This window comes from Polypterus senegalus, chromosome 1, assembly GCF_016835505.1.
Source record: "Polypterus senegalus isolate Bchr_013 chromosome 1, ASM1683550v1, whole genome shotgun sequence".
NCBI classification, from domain to species: domain Eukaryota; kingdom Metazoa; phylum Chordata; class Cladistia; order Polypteriformes; family Polypteridae; genus Polypterus; species Polypterus senegalus.
Genome location: NC_053154.1, coordinates 245,651,440 through 245,667,471, shown reverse-complemented (window position 1 = coordinate 245,667,471; position 16,032 = coordinate 245,651,440).

Sequence of the window (16,032 nt, the reverse complement as noted above, 5' to 3'; positions counted from 1 at the left end):
GCACAAAGTCCTACATTCCTGATTATAATTTAGGACTGTAGCCTATGGTGGCATCACAAAACAGATCACTGATCAATCTAAACCTTTCACTCAAACTTAACGTCACCATTTATCTTCATTCTTTAGGTCATGGAAGTAAACATTCCTTGACTCATTTTCTAATCATGCTTATTCCAATACAGAATGTTGGATGGTCAGGCCCTTTCCTGACAGGTTTGGACTCAGTGGTCTTTAAGTCAGTCCCTATGGCCACATTCACCTTACCTGAGTGCCTTTGTAATATGTGGAGAAATCAGAGAACACGGACAAAGTTCATGTGGACACAAGAAGAACAAGCAAACTTCATAAACAAGTGTTTGGGAACCGAATTAAATCGCAGACTCTGGTGCAATACTGACCACTGCATTGTCATTCCTCATGTGCACAGTATGTTTTATTTAATTATGTATTTTCACTTAATCCATCTATTTTAACACACTTTTTCCAGTACCTGATCTTGCCAGCGTTTGGATAGAATCATGAACCTTAATACACTCTGCCAGGGTACATACACACACATGCTGATAATAAGTATGGTTAAACCCACAATCTAATTATAACTAGTATGTTTTTGGGGAATGGCGTAACAAGGGACTTACCACAGAAAGCCTACATAGACATGGTATTCCATTAACCAGACTAAGAACTGAGCACTGCTCCTTGAGCTGTTAGGCAGAACATGGACCAAAGTGGCACTCTGTGCTATCTGCTTCCATTGGGAATGTCTTTTTAAAATTCCTGACAGTAATTTTCTTTAATGGCTTTGATGAGGTTAAGAAACATCATCCTGAAAAGAAACAGTTTAATTTTAGAAACAGAAAAATACATGGGAAACACAAATTAAAAAAGGCCTTTTCTACTTGGAGCTTATTGCTTCACAGACCTCTCAAAATGAGACTGCACAATGTCAAAAAATGTCTGTAGAAATTCAAATAATTATGTAGATCTGGATGCATGCAAAGGGAAATAAAGCTGGGCAGTAGGGCATTATTGTGTAGGACAGAAAGAAGAAATTAAATCCTATACAAGATTCTCCATAATTAAGCCACTAATTGTCTAAAAACAAGTTAGAACAGTGTGCAGACTTACATAACTTGTGTGAAGAATATTGTGTGTCGCAATGAGCTATGTGAAATGACTCCATTGTGTGAGCAGTAAGCCAGAGTCCCCTGTGTATCAACATTTAGCCAGCTACGCAAACACATGTATTTACAATAAAATGTAACAGTGTTTATTTTTGGAACTGCTGCAACACAGCTGCTTTAAATTCAGTGTCTGCTGAAGAAAAATGCAATTTGTTGTGACTGTTTGGTTAGAAAGATTTAATTATTTCCATACGTTGTATTATTGTTTATTGAAGATATTGGTTTTCACCTTTATATTGTAACAATGAGAAACTTAAAAATTGCCTAAAGTCAACAGTAATTTGATTTATTCTTAATACTATTATGGAATCTTCATATATCTATCTATCTATCTTATGGTACATTTGTCATTGTAACTCTTCTTTTGCTTTTTGTAAAACATATTGAACTTGATTAGATTAGATTAGAGTAGATACACTTTATTAACTTAATGGGGAAATTCATATGCATTCAGCAACAGAATAATACAAAATAAGGATACAAACTCACAGGACAGATAATACATCCAATCAATCGATCAATCAATTGATAGATAAATAAATAAACAAACTTAACCAGTACATTAGGTGGAAGCAGTGAATTGTAGAAAAGACCCCCAGAGGCGCATTGTGCTGGAATGAGCCTTTGGCTAAGAGAACCTCCTGGAGGAGATGGAGAGTATTTTTCATGATGGTATCCAATTTTGCCACCATCCTGTTTTCCACAATAGCTTCTAATGTGTCTAGGTTTCACCCTGTGATGGAGCAGGCTTTCCTGATATGTTTGTTCAGGCATTGTGTGTCTTTTGAATTCAGGTTGCTTCCCCAGGCAATTGCAGCATAGAAAACCTTACTGGCTACTATGGACTGGCAGAACATTTCCAGCAGCTTGCTGCATACACTCAGAAGGCCTGAGTCTCCTTAGCAAGTGCAGTCTGCTCTTTGGCCCATCTTGTAAAGCGACACTATTTTGTCACACCAGTGCACCACTTCTGCGTCCTCCCCCTGGATGGTGACTAGTCTCATAGGCTAGTTGGCATAGTGGAAATTCACCACCAGATCTTTTGTCTTGCTGATGTTGAGTTACAGGTTGTTGTCCCTACACCACAAGACAAAGTCCTCCACAACCTTCCTGTACTCTGACTGGTCTCCATTATTAATAAAGCCTATGATAGATCAGTCATTTTTAAAATTTTTGTAGATGGCAAGCACGTAGAGAACCCTACTTCTGGGAGAGTACGGAGGTTGCCACCCGATTTGCATAAAGATGAAGCCACAATGCTTTTAAAAAATAAGGAGGGATAGAATCAGGCCAACACTTAAGTTCTACAGCATTTCCACCCTGACATTCGAATACTAACAACACACCAGAATAATGTAAAAAGAGATTAAATATATTCAGCTACAAATATATATATATATATATAAATATACTGTGGTGGGCTGGCTCCCTGCCCGGGGTTTGTTTCCTGCCTTGCGCCCTATGTTGGCTGGGATTGGCTCCAGCAGACCCCTGTAACCCTGTAGTTAGGATATAGTGGGTTGAATAATGGATGGATATATATATATATATATATATTGTGGTCCCCGGCCGGGGCTGGAGCCCGGAAGGACAAGAGGAGGGCTTGTGCCTCCTCCAGACCGCGAGGGGGCGTCCGTCCTGGTTATGTTGGGGGCCTCGGGTAAAGAGCTTGGAAGCTCAGCCCTGTAGGGACCCGTGGCCACCGCCAGGCGGTGCCAGATGCCGGTATATCCCGTGTGGTCCCCGGCCGGGACGCCCAGGAGAACCAGAGGAGGGCTTGTGCCTCCTCCAGACCGCGAGGGGGCGTCTGTCCTGGTTATGCTGGAGGCCTCGGGTAGAGGGCTTGGAAGCCCAGCCCTGTAGGGGCCCGTGGCCACCGCCAGGTGGCGCCCCAGTGCCTTATTATCCCGGGAGCCCGGCACTTCCGCCACACCAGGAAGTGCCGGGGGGGAAGACGACAGGGATATATATATATATTCATTATTTGCTGTAATAACTAATTACAAACACATCAAAGAAAGGTAATGACAAATGTACGAAATGAACACCAAGTTCAGGACCCCAACAATCTTTAAAGTTCTGGAAAAGTCTTTACAGTAAATGTTGAAGGTGGATCCTGAACTACAAACAATGGTTATTGGATGGAAATATGTGGTGGAATACTTCCCTTTAGTGAACAGCTCTCCAGAACATGGATAGAGAACACAGTCTTACTATAAGAGCCCAGAAGGTGAATGGTCTTCTGAGGTGCACCTCTTCACAAAGAGCATCTGTAGACTGGATTGGGAGAAAAAGAACCCACTGCCAACCCTAAATCCAGTGGCCATTCAGCTGCGAATGTCCAGTTAATAAAAGGTTTTAGGTGCTGATGATGACGAAGTCAGACTCAAAAAGTCCTGCCACATCCTTCTGTTCCAGTTCTATGTGTACAGTGTCTACAAAGTACAAATCCCACAGGCCCCTCCATATTTATGCAAACCTGTTTAAAGACCCAGACCCCATATTTACAACCAGGAATCTGAGCGACCAGTGTTGTTATTAACGTTTAACAATCACCAAACAGGACATACCTACAAAAAATGCAACCCTCTATGTGTCAATGCTACAAGCACTGCTATTGTGCTGGAAGTCTGTTGTGCAGAGGGTAAACAGGAAGGGGGACAGGACAATTCCCTGAAGTGATCCAGTATAAAAGACCTCCATTTCACACATTCGGCCTCACACTCTGTTGTCTGTTGGTCTGGTAGTCCATGATCCAGGAAACTGTGGGAGCATCAAGGTTTAAAGCCTTTGGCTTTTCCCCATTCAATGAGGCAGAATGGTGACAAAAGATGTTAAAAACTACACCTTTTGTATAATAATGACCATGGGAAACATTTGTTGCTCCAGTATGCTGGGTTTAAATCCTTGCTTGGACTCTACCTGTAATAAGTTCTTCCAGTGTCTGTGAGGGCTTTTCTCAAGCTAACATAGTTTCTCTACTGTATCCCAAACATATCTGTGTCATGTTAATGGGCTTTCCTCCAGGTGCTCCGGTTTCCTCCCACAGTCCAAACACATGCAGGTTAGGTGTACTGGCAATTCTAAATTGTCCCTAGTGTGTGCTTGGTGTGTGCTTGGTGTGTGAGTGTGTGTGTGTGTGTGTGTGTGCGCCCTGTGGTTGGCTGGCGCCTGGCCCGGAGTTTGTTTCCTGTCGCTCTCTGTGATTGGCTCCAGCAGACCCCCATGACCCTGTAGTTAGGATATAGCATGTTGGATAATGGATGGATGGATTTTAATGGGCCACTCTAACTTGGCTCCATGTACGTGAATGTGATTGTATGCTTTGAAATGGACTGGGACCCTTTCTCATTGTCTGTTTCTGCCATGCACCCAGTGGATCTCACTCCTTCTTAATCCTGATTAGCCATTGAAAACACATCCCTGCACATCAGTAGTGTAGTACAACAGTTCAGCTTTGTGTTCTTCTGCAGGAGAACAGGCAGATTAGGTAACAGGAACAGCAACCCAGGGGTTGGGGTTGATCCTGCTGCCTTGTGGTTTAAGAATCCAAAGCCTTAAACCACTTGAATATACAAACACACCTTTAAAACTGCTTACGCCCACATTTGTAACATAGCATATTAAAAGTTACACAGCAACATTATCAGTGTTACATAAACTCTAATAGTGTCAAAGTCTCAATTAAAAGTATTGTACGTGCCAGGAAGGGAGAATAATTTTACAAGTCATTCAACTACATGGTACTGTATGTGGCAGTGTTCCTCAGGGCTGAACCCAACTATGACACCCTCAGAGTGGCATGGGAATTGGAGTATGCAAACACAGCCCTTTTGGGGTCTTTGGAGACTGCCAGAAGGTGCTGCCGGGGCAGCGAGGACTGCACTGGTTTCTGCACAACCTGGAAGAGCTCTGGATGACTAGAGCAGGAGGCTGGATGAAATTCCTAGGTCAACTTTAAAAAAAAAGCCTCACTTTAGTTGAGCCAGAGTTGGGAGGCAGTAGGCTTCTCTCTCGTGGTGGAGGAAATTGTGAAAATGAATTTTTGCTGGTGATTTTGTGAAGAAGGTGTTGGAGCTAAATAAAAAAAACTTTATTTGAGTTGAATGAATGTCTGTGTGTTATTGTGCCTGTGGTTAGAGGCTCAGTGTAACCCGTGGTTATAGTGTACATATGGAAATATATGCATTTAAAGTTTAACAGTAGACCAATAAACTGCATATATATTAAAGTAAAGAGTGGACTCTTATCTCATTTTGATCATTTTAAAGTGAAAGAGTGGACCTATATTCTGTATATGTTTAACATGGTCCTTTAACCCAGGGAGTTTTGCTGTGCACACGTGTTTACCTGGCCTCGGGCCTGTTTCTTTTTCTGTGCACTTTACATGCTCTGCCTGTGTTTCATATTTCAAAGTTGTGCATGTTGTGTTACTTCGTAATTCTAAACCGGCCCAGTGTGGGCGAGTGGGTCCTATGATGGACTGATGCCCCTCCTTTTTGAATAAAGCAGCCCAGATAGGCACAGCTTCACATGACCCTGAACTGGATAAGCAGGTTAGAAAATAGATGGATAGAAGTTTCCATGACTCAGGTTTAGCTATAGAAATGCAAAGAAAGAGAGTTGTGTTGGAACAATATCCCTTTGTCAGAACAATGAAGCAATATGACTTCACAATGAAGTGGTTTTATTCACTCATAATCTACAGTAAATTTAAAGCCTGATTGTTTGTAATATTTGCCTACGAATACACAATATATCTCTTGTAGTAAGTTTAATATCTAATGTTAAAAATGACAGTTTACAAATCTTTTTATAATTCAGAATGACTTTTAAATTTCAAATGATAATAAATTCTGCAATGGACTCCACCGAGGCTGGAAAAAAAATGGACAGATGGACTGAAATGGTTTATTATTATAATGCAAAGTGGAACTCTTTCAAAAACAATGGCCTAGTTTAGTTTGATTTATTGGTATTGAAGCTGGAGATAGAACTGTGAAAAAATTTTGGAACAAATTACCATATTAAAAAAAAATTTCAGGGTACAAATAAATAAGATAACAATACTTTATTAGTAGTCTACAGTGGTCATTTTTTGTATGTGGCAGAAGTTCTTGATTTACAACTCATTCTGAGTTAAAAACCAATAAAAAAGGTGGTTACTATTTGAAAAGTCTATTATGGATGCAGTTAGTGGCATTCAAAAGATAAAATTAAAATGCATATTTCTGATGACTGTAAAAATAGAAACAAATGCTAATTTAAATATGGTGAAGATCAATGCAGTGCAAATCAAAATAACCCAAGTGAATTGACAATGGCGTAATGCTGTGATATTATAAAACTTTATTCTTTTTAGTACAGAGATGATTATCTAGCCAGAAGGCTTTTTAACTTGTCTCTGCATAATAAGGATATAATTGTAAAAAAAATGGAACAAAGGAGTGTATTTTATTAAGGAATTATTTTGCATTTGTCTATTTATTCTAGTTTAGGAGTGCAAAAGCTCAAACTTAATACGCACAGAGCAGCGACCACCATTGGGCAGGGTGCCAGTCCATCATAGTGCACACTCGCTCAAAACGTGCTTACTTAGAGTTACTACTTAACCAAACATACAAGGGATTATTCGGAAGAAACTTTGGGGCCTGGAAGAAAAACCCACCGAGAACTGTGGAGGGTTTGGTGAAGGTGCAAAGCGTCACAGAGACAAGAACCGAGTGGAGATCCAAACCCAAGACCAAGGCAGTGCTGCCCTGCTCTGCCATGTCACCCATGATTACTGCATAAAGATGGATATACTGTAAATGGAGCTGAATGTGATATTGAATAATAATATTGTAATTAAAATTCCAGCTAGAATTTGGCATCATATTGCTGCAATTATTTAATAATAAATGACTTGGCTAATCTCATTCCCCAACATAGAAGCATTAGAAATGTTGCATCATTTTATTCATTGAATTGAATGCTGAGCCAAAATAAAGATAAAAGAGCAAATTCCAACTAGTGCACTTTATGGGAACGCATTACTACTAATGATCTTTCCTGAGTCATTAGTTGTATAGAGAGCTCACGTTAAAGGCACAATAGTGGCGGGTATGTTATTGAGCCTCTGCTGTGGGTTTGTTTTTTTTTTCTTTTCTTTTTAAATGAACATTTTCCATCCTGTTAATCTGTTAGTTTGCAGAGAAACACTTCCATGTGTTTAGTTCCCATGGGCCTGACATAGCAGCAAATCTCCCTTTCCCTGGGAAATCAATTGGGAAAGCATGTTAGCAAATATATTAATCATAACAACATTATTGTCAAAAAATCTCTTTCCATTTCACATCTAGTGTACTTTACCCTGTAAAATAAAATGTTGTTTTCATCATTAGCACTCTACATCTGGATTTAATTGAATCTTCTCTTTATGTTTCTCTTTATATTCATAAACACATAAGTCTGTTTATTTCAGTCAAATTTAGTGCTTTATAGGAGGCTCCTTTTTTATGATTTGAGGCGTTTCAGAATGTTTAGTTTCCGATAATGAAAGTACCTTCTTAGAGAAGCGACCGTCTGCCGTTGTGGTGTAGTTTGTGAGAGAGCACCTTTTAGCCTCAAGCGCATTCACTAGTACAATTTAAGTACTCAATTTCACTAATTAAAATTCATTCTGGGTAAAATACGAACTTAGAAAATATCCACTCATACATTTTCTGAACCTACTTTTGGTAGCTGGTTTCCGTCCTGACAGCACTGGGCAGGAACCAGGCCTGGAAAGATAGCCAGTCCATCGGAGGGTACAATAATACACATATCCATACTTAAACCAGACTAGGTTGATGTCACCAGTTCATCTGCTACTCAAGTCTCTGAAAACTGAATTAAATTCATAAAAGCCATCTGAACATAGAGACAATGTGCAAAATCCTGATAGTCAAGCCCTCGAATCATAAGAAAGGTCTCTGAAACTACACTAAATTAGTGCTACTATATAAGTGAAGGATTTTCTTCCCCCACAAGTTGTGCTGTGAATGTGCAGAGCTTTTACCAGAATGGACCTGCCGAGGGATGCTTAGGCTTTGTCTCCCTCTGCTGGTGGACTCTTATAAAAGCACTTTCATTAAGAGGCAGGTGCTGCGAGCCTATAAACAACCATAACTTGGTATGAAGGAAAAAAAATATAGGAGAGTACAGTGAACATATTATAGTAGTCGCTTTATAAGTAACTAACAAAAAGCTGAAGGCAAGAATCTTATTGGTATTCATTTTACTTTTGAGTGATCAGTATTGGAATATAATACAACCTTCTTGAAGCTCACTTTTAATACTTAAAGGTTTTATAACTAGAAAGCATGTGAGACACAAATGGTCCTATCTCACCTTAATAATATTGCTTGTTTTCCTTATGGTAAAAGCCTGTGGAGAGCGCAATGTTAGATTTCCATTCTAAAGTCTCAATAAAAGCATGCAAATGTTTGTCTTCAGAACTGGTTATGTAACTGGCTGAACTTTACAGCCTACTCCATTCATTCTGCTTACTTACAGTGTGCTTACTCAAATACATAAATAAAGTGCCTAAGTTGTGGAAACAATTGATCTATGGAAATATTGTGAAAACATGGCTCAGTTCAGTTAAAATCTTATCCTGATTACAAATGTGAGTTTGATTAGTGACTCATTAAAGAGTTAGATGGCATCTGATTTGGGACTTGCCCCTAGCTTATTCCCAATACTTCTCTAGTTTATAGGATCATTATTGTCACTTGTTTCTCCCACAGCTCTAAGTTGAATTAAATGGACTTAAAATGAATCTACAAATGGTACAATGAAGGCTAACAGCCCTCCCAAAAAGCATTCACATTTATTACAATTGTGAGTAAATATTTACAGTGCAAACACAGGTAGGCAAAGTGATGTGATTAGAGATATGTTATATGAAAATAACATCCCCCCCGGATTTGTGATGTGTAAAGAATTGCCATGCTATCCAGGGAGAAGCCATCTGTTTAGCACATTATTTCTATAGAAGGGGTATGGAGACTCATACAGTGGATTCAGAAAGTATTCAGGCCCTTTCTCTTTCTGCCATTTTTGAAAAAGTGAAAACAAGGCAAAGAACCCTTTGGAACCCCTGCAGATTTAGGGTTTTTCTTTCTCCAGTCTAAGTGGAGTTTTTTTTTTCTGTCCTTCTGGCCATCTAACCTCACCTTGTTTTGTTGTTATTTATTTTTAAATATTATTTCCTAATTTCAATTATTTTTCTTTTCTTGTAACTTTCTGTTTTTTATGTTGTAAAGCACTTTGAGCTACATTGTTGTATGAAAATAAGGTTTAAGGTTTAAAGTTTCGTTATTTAGTCATGTTTACACAAGAAAACATGAAATTTGCCTTCTCAGTTGCATCTAATAACAGACAGAATGAAATAAAACAGACAAATAGAAACAAGAATGGTTAAGGTAAGGCAGTTACATAATGCATATTTACACCAAAAAAAAAGGTTACAGGATATATACCAAAAACCTTAATCATTATCTCCGATATTTCTTATTGAAAAGTCGTATGGCACTAGGAAGAAAGGAGTTTCTGACGTGATTTGTGTGGGTCTTCAAAGCTACTATCCTTCCTGATTTACTGAACTTTAGTTCTACATGTAATGGATGACTGTCATCAGTTGAGATGATTTCCAGTTTGTTTAACATTGCCCTCTGCCACACACTAGTCAAATCATCTACATCAGCCCCAATAACTTTAGCTGCATACTTCGTAATCTGCTGGAGCTTTTTTGAGTTGTGGTTTGTCAGACTATTAAACTAGGCAATGAAACTGAAAGTGATCACAGACTGGATCATACTGCGATAAAAGGACAACATGAGGTCCTTGTCTACTTTAAATACTTTGAGTTTATGGAGGAGAAATAAGCGCTGGTTGCATTTAGAGAATAATTTTTTTGTATTTGTATTCCAGTTAAGATTGTTATCTAGATAAGTTCCTAATTATTTATATTCAGTCACTATTTCTACCTCCTCTACCAGAACTACAATAGGTGAACATACAGATTTCTGTCTCTTAAAATCAAATATCATTTATTTGGTCTTTTTTACATTCAGAGTGAGAGAGTTTTTATTGCACCAGTTTACTATACAGTCCACTTGATTTAGATAGTGGCTTTCAAAATCTGCTATATAAAAATGTTATTATTGTTCAGAATGTTTTTTTTTTTAAATTAAAAATGATTAAAAATCAAAACCTGAAATCTTTCATTCATGTAAGTTCTCTAACTTTTAGTTCAATACTTTGTAGAAACCCTTTTGGTACTACTTACAGCTTTGCAAACCTGAATTTGGACAGTTTATCCTATTCTTTCCGGCACATCTTCTCAAACTCTGTTAGACTGAATGGAAAATGTCTGTAAACTGCCATCTTCTGTTCTTATCACTAATGCTGAAGTCTGGGCTTTAGCGGGACCACTTAAGGACAGTCAGAGTCTTGTCCCAAACCCACTCTCGTGTTGTCTTGGTTGTATGTTTCAGGAGCTCTTTGGTTTTGGTTTCATTCATCCTACCCACAATTCTAACCAGTCTTTCTGTTCCTAAAACTTAGAACCACTCCACAGCATGATGCTGCCGCCATCCTACCTACCATGGGGATGATATTTAGCAGGTGATGAGCAGTGCCTGGTCTTTGCCAGACATAGTTCTTGGAGTTCTGCCTAAAAACTTAAATTTTTGTCTCATTAGACCAGAGAATCTTTTTCCTCCTGCTCTCAGAGTACTTTACAGGCCATTTGGCAAGAGTGGCTTCCATCTATAATCACCTAATTGATGGAGTGCTGTTGAGATGGTTGTCCTTCTAAGAGATTCTCCTGTCTCAGCAGAGAACTTGTAAAGGTCTGTTAGAATGACAAATGGGATTTTGTTCATATCCATGACTAAAGCCCTTCTTGCTGGAAAGTCAGCTTAAGAAAGAGTTCCAAATTTCTTCCATGTCACAATTCTTGAGGCCTCAGGGTTCCCTGGGAAAATTCAAAGCTTCGCAAATGGTTTTATACACTTGCTGTGATCTATGCCGCACCGCAACTTGGACTTCATGGCTTTGTTTTTCTACTGACCTGCAGTGTGAATTTTGAGACCCTAGATACACAGGCGTGTGCCGTTCTATTGATATCCAATCAATTCAATTTGCCACATCAAATTCTAGACACATCTTGAGGATAAGTAAATCACATCCGGTGCACACGGCCACAATATGGAGTGCCATAGCATAGAGTCTTAATACTCATATAAATGAGTGATTTCAGTTGTTGATTTTTTTAAAACATATTTTCAATTTGTCATTCTGGAATATTGAGTATAATTTGATGAGCTAAATGTTAGAATTATTCATTTAAAATTAAATGTACAAAACAATGAAGTGTGCAGAAAGTGAAAGTGTCTGAATGCTTGGAGAATCCACTGTATATACATCTATACTGTATATTGCATATAAATCAAAAAGTCAATGCAAATGGAAAAGTATGTGGTAACTGCAAAGCATAGAAGCTGAAAAAATGCGTCTGAAATTCATCAAAGGATGTTGGCTCAGTACAGAAGTGAAACCTGATTCAACGAAACGTTTATGCGTGGGTTGAAAGGTTTAAAGCAGGAAGCTATAACCAAGAGTAACCAATGAAGCTCAATCTGGTCATTCATCAACATTGCTCACACAAGCCCACATTGACATAGTGAATGCCTTCATCACAGAAGACTGAAGGATTATGTTTTCCACAACTGCTGCACATTCGGATATCCGCTATGGACCTACATATGCGATTGTGCAGGATGACTTGGGTTACCGTAAAGTTTGTGCAAGATAGGTACCTAAACAGCTTATTGATCTGCACAAGTCAACATCTTCTGGTGTTGAATTTGAGCTGGTTTTACTCCCTCTGCCTAAATAAATTTCATTACAGCCCATTGTTCAACAATGGTGCAGTCTCACAGTGGAACATCTTAGACTTCAACTAGATTAATGGCAGAGTGCTGCACCGTGCGTGTTTAAACTACCCAGAAGCCATTATGAATGTATGGTATTGCATGAACTTCTATCAGTTGAAGTTACAACATAATTTATTATTTCATTTTTGATTTACCCTCATAGATACATATAAATATATGGATAGCGTGGAAAGCAGCCCGGACACAGACAGGCAGACATTGTATAATCATCCACCACACATTTATTATACATAATTATTATTTACAGAAGTTCACACAAACTCCAAAGTCACCAAAAGTCCAGGCCTCACAATGCCTCTTCTGGTCTGCCTCCACTCCGCTCCTCTGAGCTCTGTCCTCTTCCACCCGACTCCAGCCATTTAACAGAGGGAGGCGGCCCCTTTTATAATCACTTGGATGTGCTCCAAGTGCTTCCCGACAATCCTCCTCCGGCACTCTCCAGCTCCAAGCTCTGTACCCATGGTCCCCAAAGCCACCAGGGCGGTCGCCCCCTCGTGGTCTGGAGGAAGCACACCCCCAGCCGCATGCCACAATAGATAGATAGATAGATAGATAGATAGATAGATAGATAGATAGATAGATAGATAGATAGATAGATAGATAGATACTATGTACTGTATATTAGATTATTACATTTGTTTCATTACTAAAAGCCTCCAGCTCACTGCCAATTAATAGCTTTAAGCTGACCCATTTTTAGTGAGCTGGCACCCCATCCAGGCCTGGTTCCTACCTCATACCCAGCTCTGCTCCAGCTTTTCCCATCGTCCTGAAATGGACAGACAAATAATATAATGATGTGTTTCCACTGCACATAAAAACAGTTTGTAGTGCCCTGCACACACATATATTTATCATGGGAGTTAAGGCAAGTGAATCATGTGATTAGTGTTACTTTACTGTAATTAAGTGGCGAATATCAACCCGTGTCCTTGTGAAATTTGGTATGTGTGCTATCCTTTCCCTGGGTGAATTCCTTTTCTTCCTCACATTGTTGGCATACAAGGGAATAAATGGGCTTGGAAAATTCAATGATCATGTCCCTTGAGTCCACAGTGTCCCTACAGTCCATATGGATAGTTTGCCTTTTAATAATAAATTGAGTTGCAGAGTATTTTTGAACAAATTAATAAGTTATTAATTTTGCTTTTGTGATAATAAACTTGCTGTCCGGAATATGAATGGATGATGGCCATCTGTGTCACACTCTACTAGCTTTTACTGCAGTAAATTATTTTGCTGATAGCAAATGTTTTATTTTAAATTAATAAGTTATTTTATTTGGTTTATTAATAATTAACTCTTGCCACCGCAATCCTGATATGAAATAAGCAGGTTCATAGACTGGGTGAATGGGTATTATTTAAATATATATTAAAGGATTACACTAAACCATGTTATTTCTTTGATGAACTTATAATGGACTCATTTTTAGTGGTGCAATTTGTTTCCTAAGTAAGAAAAACATTTCATAGGAGTTTTATATATATATATATATAGTAATCCTACAACGAGGTATGTGCTGCAAACGTAGATAATTTATTTAAAATTTCTCATTTGTATACATGCACATACCTCGAAAAGATCATCCGGAGGTTCTGCGGGATGCAGGAGAATCTCCGAAGATAGTGTGGCGCTTTTATGCGGGCAGACGGACAACGAAAAGGACTTCCGCATTACGGGTGCCGGCGAGGGACACGGGAAGTACCACGAAGGATTCCAGAAAGGTGGCGTTCCGTGTCCAGCTGTTTATGACTTCGCCAAGAAAAGACGGACTTGATTTTTCCGAAGGAGAAAGGGGTGGTGAGCGGCACTGCTCAACCCAAAAGAAGGTAAGGAGGGCGGAAATGGCTGGTCGATCTGCCGACAAATTAATAAAGGCAGGTCGCAGTCGACCAAAGATGGCGGCCCGGTCCTCGTCTGTAGAGAACTCCAATTCCCAGAAACCCGTGGAACCCGTCCAGAACACGTGCCGACAGCGGCGAAGTTCATTGGCTCCGGCCGGACGGTTTGGCAAACCAGGAAGTAAGCCAAACCCGGCCGAATTAACTAATTATTTTGACGTGCGGAACTCGAAAAATTAATCGAGCCCGTCGGAGTATTTTGCAGACTTTAGAGGCGATTAAGAAGATCGTTGGAGATCTGGGGCGGCGGCGGCGCCTTTAAGAAGAGTACGTGAGTACCTGCGGCGATTGGACCGAGAGCCTCCCGTGTTATGTGATTTGGCGGTACAGACAGGTAATGTCGGTACCGTATATAATGTAATAGGGACGCAGTGTGATCCGGGCCCGCTTTTAATCCATAGCGGGTGCCAAATGGATGTGTGCCCTACAAGAGAGGCCGAACGTTTACGGGCGGGGGGGAAGGACCGATCGAGCCAGAGCAGCTGGTTGGTGCTGTCTCTTGGAGCGATTCGATCCTAAAGACTCCTCAATCGCAGGGGTTGCGTTCCAGAATCCCCCGCGATAGATGAAAATCCGCGAAGTAGAAAGCATATGTTTGTATGGTTATTTGTATATATTTTAAGCCCTTATAAACTCTCCCACACTGTTAACATTATTAGCGCCCTCTAGACATGAAATAACACCCTTTAGTCAAAAGTTTAAACTGTCCTCCATGACAAGACAGAGATGACAGTTCTTTCTCACAATTAAAAGAATGCAAACATATCTTTTCTTCAAAGGAGCAGAGAATTTCAAAGAGAGAGAGAGAGAGAGAGTGAGATTAAAGCAAATCATCAAAAAATCAATAAGTGTGCTTTTGGAAGCACCGTGATAAAGCGGCATTTCTTAGAGGAGCGTCCGTATCCACTAGGCAAACAGCTTCTGTGCAAACAGCACCTCTGCTCACAGCCCCTCCGTCAGGCGCAGAGAATGTCAGAGAGAGTGAGAGAGAGACAGAGACAAGCAAACAATCAAGCTCCGCGCGGGATGCATATCTTATAGCATTGAGGAGTTTTAGTTAATATGTAATACATGCTCTGATTGGGTAGCTTCTAAGCCATCCGCCAATAGCGTCCCTTGTATAAAATCAACAGGGCAAACAAACTGAGGAAGCGTGTAGCATAAATTAAAAGACCCACTGTCTGCAGAAATCCGCGAACCAGCGAAAAATCCGTGTTATATATTTAGATTTTTTAAAATTTTTATTTATTTTATTTTAATTTATTTAAAATCCGTGATAGAGTGAAGCCGCGAAAGTCGAAGCGCAATATAGCGAGGGATTACTATATATATATATATATATATATATATATATATATAAATAATAAGGGGTTAAATTTCAATATTACTATTTAACTAATTTCAATATTAGTTGACCCTAAATGTGCTTTGAAAACCATTTACTGAATAGCATTCAAAAACCTCAATTATTTATACTTTCATTTTATTTGTAAGTATGAGATGAGTAATTTTTACTTAAAGTGTTAAATTATTGGTTCTGTTGTTGAAACAGAATGCTCTATGAACATAGCAATTTAACAGGTGTTTTTGCTAGAAAATTCTCTAAGTATGCCCAGGTGTTTGTTACTAAGCCTAAATGATGTGCTTTTGGTTTGCAACATGTGTTTAGTATGACTGATGGCAATAAAATATTAATGTTTAATTTCATCACTGAAACACTTTAAACTTGTTCCTAGTGCTCTACTGAAAATATTAATTGTCACTTTAGTTACAACCATGTTAAACTGTATGCTTCCAATAGGAATATGTACTTTCACCTAGTTATTATATTTTTATAAACATTTAATTTTTGTTTTTACTTTAACAGTGTTTAATTTGCAAGCCTGTTAGAGTGCAGTGACTGTACTTACCCCAAGATACTGGCTCCATGAGCAAATGAAATTAATATTTAGCTTAGTT